The sequence below is a fragment of the Monodon monoceros genome, unplaced genomic scaffold (genome assembly GCF_005190385.1).
Source record: "Monodon monoceros isolate NGI ecotype Baffin Bay Population unplaced genomic scaffold, NGI_Narwhal_1 Super_Scaffold_11, whole genome shotgun sequence".
Taxonomy (NCBI): Eukaryota; Metazoa; Chordata; class Mammalia; order Artiodactyla; family Monodontidae; genus Monodon; species Monodon monoceros.
Window position 1 is genome coordinate 122,724,845 of NW_021703767.1, and position 11,577 is coordinate 122,736,421.

At 42.1% G+C, this 11,577-nt stretch overlaps 1 pseudogene; it reads left to right on the forward strand.

Annotated features, from left to right (window-relative positions):
• The first annotated feature begins 7,855 nt into the window (after positions 1-7,855).
• Positions 7,856-8,330, forward strand: LOC114890356 (annotated as a pseudogene).
• The last annotated feature ends 3,247 nt before the right edge of the window (positions 8,331-11,577 follow it).

The window sequence follows — 11,577 nt, forward strand, 5'->3', positions numbered from 1 at the left end:
ATATGTGAGAAAGAGGAATAAGGGATGATTCCTGAGTTTGAGGTAATTTACAGAGATGTGGACAATTACAGTAGAAAGAAAATTTGAGGAATGGGAAACTCAGATTTCTGTTTTTTCCTGTTAAATCTGAGATGTCTATTAGACATCCAAGTGATGTGTGAGATATATGAATCTTGCGTTTCACACAGTAAATGAGACACTTCAGTGTCTCTTTTTCTGAAGCCTGTGACTGGGACCTCTTAGGGGAGACTGTTGGTAGAAAAGAGTCTGGCATTTAGAATTCTGGTTGGCAAGGAGGAGCTGGCAGTGAAGGCTGAGGAGTGCTACTGAGGTAGGAGAAAGTCTTGCAAAGTGCAGATTCACAGGAACATGGTGAGATTTTTCCCAGCAATGTTCGGCTGCACTGGTATAAGCGAGGAATAAGCAGATCATCGGTTTTAAGCAATTCAGGCTTTTTCCAATCAAGTACTTAAGCAGAATGTATAAGTTTCCTAGGGCTGCTGTAACAATACGGTGGTTTAAAGCAACAGAAATTTATTCTTTCACAGTTCCAGAGTCTAGAGGTATGAAATCAAGGTGTGGGCAAGGTTGCATCCTTCTGGAAGCCCTGAAGGAAAATTCACTTTATGCCTCTAACCTAGTTTATGGCAGCTACCTGCAATCCTTGGCAATTCTCGGTTTTCTTTGGCTTGTAGACACATCACTCCAATTTCTACCCCCATCTCCTAACTCTGTGTCTTTCTGTGTCTGTTTCCTCTTCTCTTGTAAATGGCATCTGTCATTTGATTTAGAACCTATCTTAATCCAGGATGATCTCATCTCAAGATCCTTAATTACATCAGCAAAGATCCCTTTTTCCAAATAAGGTCACATTTAAAGATTCCAAGTGGTTGTTCCTTTGCAGGGGGCCACTAGTCAACTCACTATAAGGTGCAAAGGTCAAGTGAATTAAAAGAATTTGCAAGGGGGCTATAGGGCTGGATCATGGAATCCAAGCTGGATGAGGAGGGAAAGAAGAATAGGAGAGGGTCGTGCAGAGTAAAAGACTGGTGAGGTCAGAAAGGGAGAACCAGACAAGGGAGCTAGGGAGGTGGGGTGAAAGGGGGTGATGACATCACAATGGCACAGAGAGTTCAGTTATTGATGATGACAGAGTCTGGGGAATGGGCACCTAAGGGAGTGACTGCGGTGGCATCTGAGAACATTCCATTGGAGGAGAGGAGGGCATGGGACTCAGAGAATGTTGGCTGGGTCACCAATGTGGGTGATGAAGCCCTCAGAATGATGATGGGAGTAGAGAAGGGGGATCAGTAAGCCAGGTACCAAAAGCATCAATGAGTGAGGGACAGACAAGGGGTTAGGACAGCAACTAGGAGGACTGAGTAAGTAACAGTTATGACTAAATCAGAATAGATGAATGTAAGGGATTAAAAGATGTAGGATATTCTATCAAAATGAGAAAAACAAATCTAGGAATCAAAATTCCAAAGGATTCCAAGAAAACCCAGGAGTTGGTGGGGGGTGGGAAACAGAGACAATGATGAAGGAAACACATTCTAAGAGCTTCATTTTGATGAGGGATGTGCAGCTGGAATTGAATTGAATGCAACTACTAAAAAGTCTTCTCTTGGGAAATTGGGATGGTTAGTATATTGATAGAGAAATACAGATTTGAATATACTCTTCAAAATATATGTAGATACCCAATGAAAAATGAAACATCTAGAAAGGGATCCAAATCACCAGAAGACAAAATAGTAACTGAAAAAAAGGTGTATCAATGAGGTAAAAATTGGTTAGGGGGAAAAAAAAAAAACAGGAACAAAAAATATATAATAGCACAAAAAGAACACAATACGATAAAATAAGGCCAAACATGTCCTTTTTCAATTATGGTCAGTGTATTTAATGTCCCTGTTAAAAATAGTGATAAAAAATCATTAGGCAGTCATTAAAAACAATCGTGGTGATTATTTCATGGGTGTACAATTGTGCCTTTTATATATGTATAGTTTATTGTAAATCAATTATACTTCAATAAAGCTGTTTTTTAAAAAACAACAAAAACTCTAAGATTGGGTGTAAAAACAATTTCTAATTTTATGTTCTATGCATACATCTAAAAAAGGCAGAGGAATCTTGAAAAGAGGGGTGGCAAGTGCAAACAAATAGAAAATGGGGCTGGCAATATTTATATCAAATAAAGTGGAGTTTGAGGCTAAAAGTATTGCAAAACAATATAGGTATATTTTAATGATAAAAGGTGAAATCCACAAAGATGTTCTACAGACAAAAAGCTTTAATGCACCAATAACATAACTTTAATATATATAAAGCACTGACTCCCAGAAATACAATGGAGCGGCAAATCCACAATCACATTAAGAAACTCTAATACACCTTAATACACTTCTCTCAGAACTTATAAAATCTAGTAGATAAATATGAAATAAATCTGTAGAGGACTTGAATAACAATTAACAAATGAGTTAATACACAAACAGACATGAAAATTACACTCAACAAATGGAAAATGTACATTCTTTTCAAACACCTTAGAACTTTGCTTATATATTAGGACACAAGGTAAACATCAGCTACTTACAAAACAAATAGAACTCATAAAATAAAACTAGAAGATGTCAAGAAAAACTTAGCCCATAAAAAGTAAACAAACAAAATTCCACTTGGAAATTTTGAAGCCTCTTTTCTCAATCATCTTGAATTAAAGAAGAAATCAAAACTGGAATTTTAATTAGAAAAAAAGGAGAAAAATTACATGTTAAAAACTTATGGGGGGGCTTCCCTGGTGGCGCAGTGGTTGAGAGTCCGCCTGCCGATGCAGGGGACACGGGTTCGTGCCCCGGTCCGGGAAGCCCCACATGCCGTGGAGCGGCTGGGCCCGTGAGCCATGGCTGCTGAGCCTGCGCGTCCGGAGCCTGTGCTCCGCAACGGGAGAGGCCACAGCAGTGAGAGGCCCGCGTACAGCAAAAAAAAAAAAAAAAACAACAGAAAAAAATCTTATGGGAATCAGCCAAATAGTGATATTTAGTAGAAAATGTGTAACCTTAATGTTATGTTTTAGGAAACAAGGAAATTTTTAAATAATGAATTAAACACCTAATTCAAGAAAATAAAAAGAACCCAGAATAAAATGAAACGAGATAGAAGGAAATACAATTAAAAACAGAAATTGTTGAAATAGAAAACAAAAAGAAAGCCCTGTGATCAAAAATAATAAAATAAAAAGGTTGTTCTTGGGAAAAAGTTTCAGAAAATGGAGAGGTTATGCCCTTGACAACAGAAAAGGCAGTAAATCCATCAGGAATGACCAAAAAAAGATAAAATTGCAAATAAGAAGGTTTTAAAATGTTAAGGCAATGCACTATAATTATTTAGAAAATCTAAAGGTGAATGATTTCTTAAGAAAATATTTTTCTTAAGAAAAATTCTTAAGAATTACCAAACCTGACTCAAAAAGTAGAAAACCTAAACAGTCAAAAAAAACAGAAAAAGTTGTCACCAAAGATATGTCTCTAAAAAAAGGCTTTTATGCAGAAGCAGAAATATAATGTTGCACATATGAAACTTATATTAGGTTATAAATCAATGTTACCTCAATAAAAACAAACGCAAACCCAGAATATTTCCTGTACTGTACCAAAAAAAAAACCCAGCTCAGCACATTTATAATTCACAGTGCAGTGGAGGCTGTTTATTAATCCTGGCTCTGCTACTTATTGGTTGTGTCACTTTAGTATGGTTGTCAGCTTTAGCAAACAAAACTACAGTACGCCCAATTAAATTTGAATTTCAGACAAACAGCAAATAAATTTTCTGTATAAGGATTCCCATTCGTACGTTGGAGCTTTTCCCACTTTAGATTCTGCCACCTGTGGCCTCGTTGAGGTGACTACACTCTTTCAGCCCGTCTCATGTAAAACAGGCATTTAAAGAAGATAGTAAATGTATATAAGGGCCTATCATACCTCGGGGACTATTCACTTCTTCTTCCACTGAAAGCACTGCTGTGGCAGCCAAGCCTTGGGTGGTTTTCCCTGCATAGGTTTTTCCCTGGGGTGAATTTTTATGTGTGCTCTTCCCTGGTGAGAAATGATAATTAAGACAGAGAAACATTGCCTGGTCTCTGCCTCTGTCTCCTTTGGTTGCACCATTTCCCTTGGTGGCCAGCTCTCAGAAACCAGAAGAACACTGCCTGCTCCCCTAGATCACACCCCCTCCCCTAAAGGACCCTTGCCCTTTGAGCCCACCTTAGCGCCTCAGCCAGGCCTTTCTCCTTCAGCTGCTCAGGTGCCCACACCTGGCCCCCTCATCTCCCTCCATTTCCAGCCTACACTGGGGCGTTTCTGCAGGAGTGGAAAGGGTCTACTTGGCCTTGTCTCAGTCTCTGGGCTGCAAAGCCATTAGGAGCTGCTCTGATGATGAAGCATTCCCACATCCTCAGCCCCCATCTGCTTCCCTGTGCACTGGCCTCTGCTTCGGCTCACTGGAGCGGCTGGTATACAATCCCAGAGCTCCACACCTTCCTCAGGTGCCTTTTAATTACACTTTACAGGGGCTGCTAAACATTAAGGACTCTACATTAGGGATCGTGGAAGGAAAGGCTTTATTTCTACATCAGCTGAGCTCCTACTATGTGCCAGGCACTAGGCTAAGTCTCTTGCCACGTACTTTTCTCATTTAATTTTCAGATTATGTCATTAGAGAGGTGTCAGTATCTCCGTTGTACACATTCAAAGGCATAGGTTCAGAGAGTTTAAGTGTCTTGTCCAGGGTCATGCATAAGTCAGTGGCAGAGCTGGAATTTAAATTCAAGTCTCATTGACTCTAAGTTTATGACTCTGTCTTTTCAATGACCTCACACTGATTGCCAGCTGTGGAAACTTTGCTTTAATAGGTGTGTGTGTGTGTGTGTGTGTGTGTGTGTGTGTGTGTGTAAGATTTTTAAACTTCACATAGATCTGGGTCACTTCTGTTTTCTCCAGCCTCCTGGTATCCTTCTTGCTCTCAGTTACAGGTTTGTGGCTTTGCCTTCCTATCTATTCAATCCCATGGTCAGCCAGCTCAGAAAGCAGCCCATGGACAAAGGAAAAGCGAGGTTGCCACTGCCTGTAGCTGCTGTGGTGAAACAGATCTCAGGATAAAAGCCTGAGTCTCCAGGCAGTGTCTTGCCTGAAAGCACGGACCCTTACTGAGTGGGAAGCAGCCAGGCTGAGAGGCACCTCAGACTCGCCCTCTGCTCTCTGCACACATCAGCCACCAGGGTCATGTTGGCGTGCTGACCAGACCCCGAGCCTGTCTCCTCTTTCATTTTAGTTCTCTCCCCTCTCCCCCTGCCCCCACCCCACTCTTTCTCTCTAGGGCTGCCATAACAAAGTGCCACGGACTAACTGGCTTAAACAACAGAAATTAATTTTTTCATGGTTCCAGGGGCTGAGAGTCCAAGATCAAGGTGTCAGCAGGGTTGTTTCTTCTGAGGCCTCTCTTCTTGGCTTGTAGATGACTGTCTTCTCCCAGTGTCTTCACATGGTCTTCCCTTTGTGTGTCTGTGTCCCAGTGTCTTCCTATAAGGTCATTAAACCAATCACATTGTGAACTGGCCCATCCCAATGACCTCATTGAACTTATCCACCTCTCTAAAGACCCTGTCTCCAAATACAGTCACATTCTTTGGTGCTGGGGGTTAGGGCTTCAACATACAAATTTTGAAGGACAAAAGGCAGCCCATAACACACTCTCTCTCTCTCAGACACACACACAAATACACACCTATTACTAGGTAAGACTGAGGCTATAACAGTCTCACTGGAGATTCCTGTCTCCCAGGTTTTCTTTGGAAGAGAAACTCAGTGCCTCAGCCACTGGCTCCTTATTACTAAGAGGGAGGAACCATGGGTGCTGGCCAAGGGCTGGGGATGGGGAAGGTTTCCATGAGTGCAGAGGGCTTGAAAGGATGCTGGAGATTTCAGGGAGGGCTGGTGGGCCTGGTGCATTTCTCACTTGTGAGTGTGCAAAGACTGAGAAGAACAAGGTAGGAGAAATTGGGACCCATCGTTGACTAGTTTCAAGAACTGGAGTCCACGGTCATGTTCATAGAGTCTTCAAATCCTCAACAAGGGTAATTTTTCAAATTTGTGTTTTCATTTGAATGATCATGTAAGAACATTAACATAAGTACATCCTGAAATATCAAGATGACCACCCAGATGCAAGGGCTGCCATTTCAGTGCCCACGTTGTGTTCATTTCTATCGTTGTGTTAGTGCCAAAGAACACTATTCTAAGTGCTCAGAGCCAAAGAGAAAATAACATATTTGAATCTATGCATAAATATAATGTTTATGCAAAGCGAAGTCCAAATAATGGCACAGCGCATGATATAAAGTGGAGTTTAAGTTAATTACTTATCAGAAGAGAAGAAGAGAATTGAATCATTACACGGCACAATTAAAAACCTGACATGCGGAGGTAGTCATATATCTTAATCCATCACTCATCATATTAAATTAACAATAATTAATGTTACTGGTTTTTAATCAATTTAAAAAATTGGTTGAATTTGTTAACCAAATTTTTTAATTGGTTTAAATTTCTTAATTTGTTTTGATTTTTGTTTGTATAGCCTATTGCTCTAAGAATTTGAATGTAGCTTTATGTTTATATGCATTTAAGAAATATATTAAATTTAAGTCCAGACTTGTACTTCCAGTTAAGATGAAGTAGATTGTATCAGACTAATTCTCTGGCTAAGAAAAACTGTAAGAGGACTTCCCTGGTGGCGCAGTGGATAAGAATCCGCCTGCCAATGCAGGGGACACGGACGGGTTCAAACCCTGGTCCGGGAAGATCCCACATGCCGAGGAGCAACTAAGCCTGTGCGCCACAACTACTGAGCCTGCGCTCTAGAGCCCGCGAGCCACACTACTGAAGCCCGCGTGCTTAGAGCCCATGCTCCACAACAAGAGAAGCCACCACAATGAGAAGCCCATGCACCACAACGAAGAGTAACCCCCTGCTCGCTGCAACTAGAGAAAGCCCGTGCGCAGCAATGAAGACCCAACGCAGCCAAAAATAAATAAATATATATATATGTATATATATATACGTGTATATATATATATATATACACACACACACACACACACACACATATATATATATATATATAAGAAAAACTGTAAGATAACAATCCGAAAACAGCTGTTTGTTGGCATCAGAGAGTAAACAAAGTATCTAAGACTTGAGGGAAATACTTTGTGGTAAGCCTTGCATTCAACAGGGTTTTTCTCCTTGAATCATTTATCAATTCCTGGCTGGGAGCATAGAGTCAGGAAAAAACAGAAACAATGTTCTAAAGTATCCAGTAGCCTCACTGGGCTGGACAGATGCAATTGCAGTTCAAACTACAAGGAAACCAAGACTTGAACCCCAAGACCCTGGAAAAAGAAGAACCACAGAGAGAGAAAGCTAATATTGAACCTGAATTTTCCCTTGAGTCTTTTTGATTTCCAAGCTACATGTTGGATGAGACACAGTGAAACCAAGTGGAAAGTAGTTGCCAAGACAGTAAAAATCTAAATATGGACTGTTGTAGCCTCATGGGGCTGGCAAGGCCTTCAAACCAAAATTGAAGTTTGGGGCCTGCCATGAGTGAGGCCCTGGTAAACACTCAGGGCTTCAGGTGAGATCCTAGAAAAGTTATGTCTTAGGAGTAAGGGCAAACCAGAAGCAGAAAAGCCTCCCCTCAGTCAAGGTGATCTTGCCATATCCTACCTGCTTACAAGAAGCTTTATTCTCTTTCTGGTTCTAGCCTGGCGAGAGAAAGTGGTGGCAACATGGAGCTGCTACCCCATAACCTGCTGAGCTCACATGTGTGGACGGCGGGGCCCCATGGCTTCTCTCCCCACCTCCAGGCCACCAAGGTCAACACCAACCCTGAGGAGCTCAACCCCAGCTTTGTGGCACATATGATACCCAAGGTGGAGTGGGCGACCCTTCTGGAGCTGGCTGATACCCTGCATCCGGCTGAGGCGTCCATAGGGCCAATCCACAGTGTGAGTAGGTTGAGAAATTTCTGAGGAAGATGCACCACCAACTACAAATGTGTTGGAGGGAACTCTGCCATGTCCAGAGCCTGGGCGTCTGTTCCCCATCAGCGGTAGGATCCTCAATATGATGCTAAGTGATGAGAAAACTGAGACTCAGCTATACCAGGCCCTGGGTTTTCATTCTGTGACCATGTATATCTTTGTTTATATGTATCTTGTGCTCTGGTTGGATCATGTTCATCCCCAATCCTTGACCCAGTGACACACCAAACACACATTTTCTTGAGCTCAATATCAATATATATATATATATATTTTCTCATTAAAGGTTAAAAAAAAAAAGAAGGAAGATGATGACAAATACATATTCTTCTCTGAGGAAGAAAACAGCAAGTCTCTAAAACTTTTTCAACACAATGTCCAGAATTAGATAAAGAAAATTACCAATCATGTTAGGAAACAAGACCAAATCAGTGAAATCCAAGAGAAAAATAGTCAGTATCAGTAGGCTCACAGGTGAGCTAGATATTGAAGTTACTGATAACTTTAAAATAACTATGTTATGTTCAAGAATGTATATAAAATAGAATGCATAAATAGAATATAAAAATATAGACTATTATACCGAGGAATTATGATCTAAAAAAAAAAGTCAAATAAGAATCCTGTACCACTAACCTCTCTAAGCCATTGCTTAGTCTAGAGACCTAGGCCTTATTCTTGATTCCTTCACCTTCCTAAGCCTATGAATACACCTCTGCTTCACTCTCCATTGCTACTGTCACTTCCCAGTTAAGGCCAACCTCATGTCTCACCTACAGCCACACTCCATCCCACAGAATGAACTTTCTCTCTCATAAATCTGACCGTTCCTCTTCATAAACTCATTCGATGGCTCCCCTCTTGTCTTCAGAATAAACTCCAAGCCTCTTCCTGTGTGCTACCAGGCCATACATTACCTGACGGGGGCTTTCCTCTCTAGTATGTATCTTGCTTCATTCAACACTCCAAACCCCTGCAAGCACTCGTCCTTCAACTACAGGCAATTAACTTCAATTACCAAATGCACTGTGCTTTCTCCACCTCCTGAAAAGTACATACACTAGTTCTTTTTTGTGACACTTTCTTTCCCTTCACTTAGAAAATTCCTACCCACCCTTCAGAAATCTTGTCTTCCAAGGAGGCTCTCTATGGTCCCTCAGGACCTCTTTAGCCCCCTCTCCTAAAATAACACGCCCTTTATCATGCCCTCTGAGAGTCTGCACAACAGCTCACATATTATAGGTAAGCCTGAGGATGTCATTGCCACCATCCCATCGACCAGACAGATGGCATTGCAGCCGGGGTTGCGATGAGAACAGAAGCTCAGCATATTTTAGAAAGGGATTCAGCCCACCAATGAGCCCACCCAGGATCCAAGTAATGACCTTGAGGCTGTAGTTGTTTGCCTCCACCCACATGGGTCCCTGGAGTGGGATCCGTCTCCGTGGAGAGCTGGTAATTACAATCAAGCCCAGAGCCTCTGGAGCCCCACACCCCTTCACACCAACCCAAGGACAGCTAAACACCAGTGTTCCATTTCCAAACCCCACGAAGGTCACGAGTATAAGGAACACATTCCCCAAGGGCCTGTCTTCAGATTACGAAGAGTAAAGCTAGCTGTTTTCTGGCTGCAACTGCTTTCCAAATGGCCTATAAACGTCTCTGTTCTTCCCCAAAGTGACCTTTTCTCTTAAAGCCTACTTAGGGTAATCAGCTCTGTCCTACCCACCAACTGGAGCTGGGCTCAGAAAAGTCCATTCAGAGTGACTATACAAACATAAGGACAGCTAATACTCCTCCGTGGATGTTGCACAGACTCCGGAATAGATGAGGCTGTTTTCATCAATAACGAATCTGAGATGGTCTTCAAGCCCCTGCTCTTAAAACCCCAGTGCACACTGATCTCTAGCATGGCCACGAGTGGTGCACATCGTCCAAGGTGGCAGCTTTAGAAACAGCTGCAACAGTAATAATACTAGTAAATAAGTGCTACTAAAATTTTTATATGGCTTTACCTTTTCACCTTCACGATGAGCCTCTAGACTGAGCCCTATTATCTCCACTTTGGAGGTAAGGAAGCCGAGACGCTCACTAGTTGTCTAAGGTCACACAGAGGCATGCAGCCCGGATTCAAAGTCAGGCAGATCTGACGGATGCACGTATCTGATGACTATTTTCCCTGATGTGGAAATAACTGTTCTGGGCACAAGTTGATCCCGTTCCTCTGGGATGCTCTGGACTCCACTAGCAAACAACGTGCCTGGGAAGAGGCAAACACAATTTTGAATTCTAAGCTTATAAACCTAAACTAAAAAAGTTGTAACATCACAATAGGTCGAGAGTCAAAGCCGTTTTAACTCTAGGATATTGTCTGCTGAACAGGAATCTGTTTCTACCCTTTTTAAGGTCTCCCTTTTCAAGAGCATCTCTGCTGTCTGGATGACATTTGTGTCAAGCAAACTCCCTCGGGTAAGGAGCACCAGGCTCCCCCCACCCGCTGAGATCAATCAACCAAATGGTTGTGTGCCTGAAATCTCCTTCCAAGGAGCACAGGCCCTCATCCTCTGACTACACTTGATGGTACAAGATAAAGTGAAAAAGAAAGCTTCGTAATGATGATACACTGCGTCCTGCTGCAGCCACAAGGAATGAAAAACTCACTGCTGCCGAATTCACAAGACAGCCAGCGACAGCCCAAGTTCATTCCAAGGTAGAGACATTATTAACTTGTGACCCAGCCTAGGAGCCAGGCAGCTGTGAAATGTTTCAGTTAAAAAACAAAAAAGAAAAAGAAAGAAAGAAAAAAGACTCCAGAACATATTGCTGATAAAATGTTTACACTCAGTTTAACAAATTTTATAGTAATGGTGCTTTAAAAATGTGTTTCTCATGAATGGCTTTGCGATACTAAATGCAAATAAGGACATAATGAGTTTGGAATTGAAAACAGATTACCTCTGCCCTGGAGTTGATGGTATCAGCACATTTCCCACCCCAGCCAAACCCACATGCATGGATTTGCCATGTGACTCCTGGCAGATCCTATAAATTTCATTTTGGCCACCTTGTCGAGTTACATGGTTACTGCTGGAAGGTTCTGTATGGCTGTAGGTGCCGTGGCAACAGACCAGACACTTCTAACCAAAAAAATGACCAAAACATCCTAGGGATTTGGTAGTTGGCCATGTAAGCACCATGGAAACAAGAGAAACTGAGGAAAGTGACATAGCTCCCAGACCAACCTCAGAATGTTTGGCCTGGAATAAATCTGAAACAGAGAGAAGTGTCAGTTTTGCATGGAAGCATCAGAGATGTGATTTTAACCCAGAGAAACGCAGCACAACTTCGAAGCATGATGGGGCTGGATGCTGAAGTGCGAGCCAGGGCACACATGAACCAGCCTTTCAGGCAGGACCCTGCAGGCCCTAGGGAACACCTGTGTCTGCGAGGCTTTCTGTCCCCATAGA